The sequence below is a fragment of the Netta rufina genome (assembly GCF_964035555.1).
Source record: "Netta rufina genome assembly, chromosome: Z".
Taxonomy (NCBI): Eukaryota; Metazoa; Chordata; class Aves; order Anseriformes; family Anatidae; genus Netta; species Netta rufina.
In genome coordinates this window covers 38605830-38606900 of record NC_140126.1, presented here as the reverse complement: position 1 = coordinate 38606900, position 1071 = coordinate 38605830, and positions in this window count along the sequence as shown.

Here is a 1071-nt window from a genome sequence, read left to right as displayed (position 1 = left end):
GTCTGTTCAAATACTGAGAAAACATACAGGAGATATAGCTTCTGGGTGATTCTCTTCAGAAATTAACTTAAAATAACTTGTAAGCAAGGCTGAAAGAAAATCAGATGCAGCCAAACAGTATGCAATATAAATATATGAAAAAAGAAAGTGTCTTTTTAAACACTTGGTGACTTTTAACTTCTCCTTGAAGAAAAGATACAATGAGAAAACAATATCACTCAGCAGGGAAACCCAGTAATCAGAATCACCTTTTTCCTGTTTGTCATCATCCCACAGTATAAAACATGTTCCCAAACTAATGAAAATAATTGATAGAAGATGTTTATGAGAACTTGGGCAGTTTGTGGTGCAATGCCTCAACTATATTTGAATTTTGTCTTGAAAAATACTTCAGGTTATCAGCAATAGTGAAATATTGGAATGACTTGCAGATAGAGGTTCAGTATGTAGGCTAGTATTCTTTGGAAATCTTACAGTGGAACTCCTCACTTTCAACAACAAATATAGTAATATCTTAACAAAAACAAGAAATCTAACTAACTAACAAAATCCAAGGTGTAAAAGCTGCTATTTTAATTGCGTCTTTGTAACAGAGAAAAAAAAAGGCATGAAAAAGTAAAGTCTAACCTCTAAAATTTCTGCATGTGTTTGTTTATTAGGAAGATAATATTGTGGAGGGTCTTCCTTCTCTTTCCCTTTTCAGTTTGCATTCTGTGCAGAAGTGAACTACCTTCTATTTCTCAAAATAGGAATGAATGGGCCTAAAGAGTGCTAACCTATAACCACAACATATCTTGTGAAGAAGTTCAGGAGGATATCGTCTTGTTGAGAGCTTACTGGAGGAAGCAAGAACAAACATTAGGGCATATGATTTACATGAGTAATATGAGCTGTAAGGCTGTGGAAAAATAATTTAAAAAAACAGTCTATAGAGAAGGAATGAAAATGAAATATACCCCTCTATAGAGAAAGGGCGAACAGCAGCATCTGCATTGGAGGCCTGTTTATGAAAAGTAGGTCTTGCCCCTAGTGTCTCTGAGACTTAGGCTTGTTGATGAGCACAATCTGATG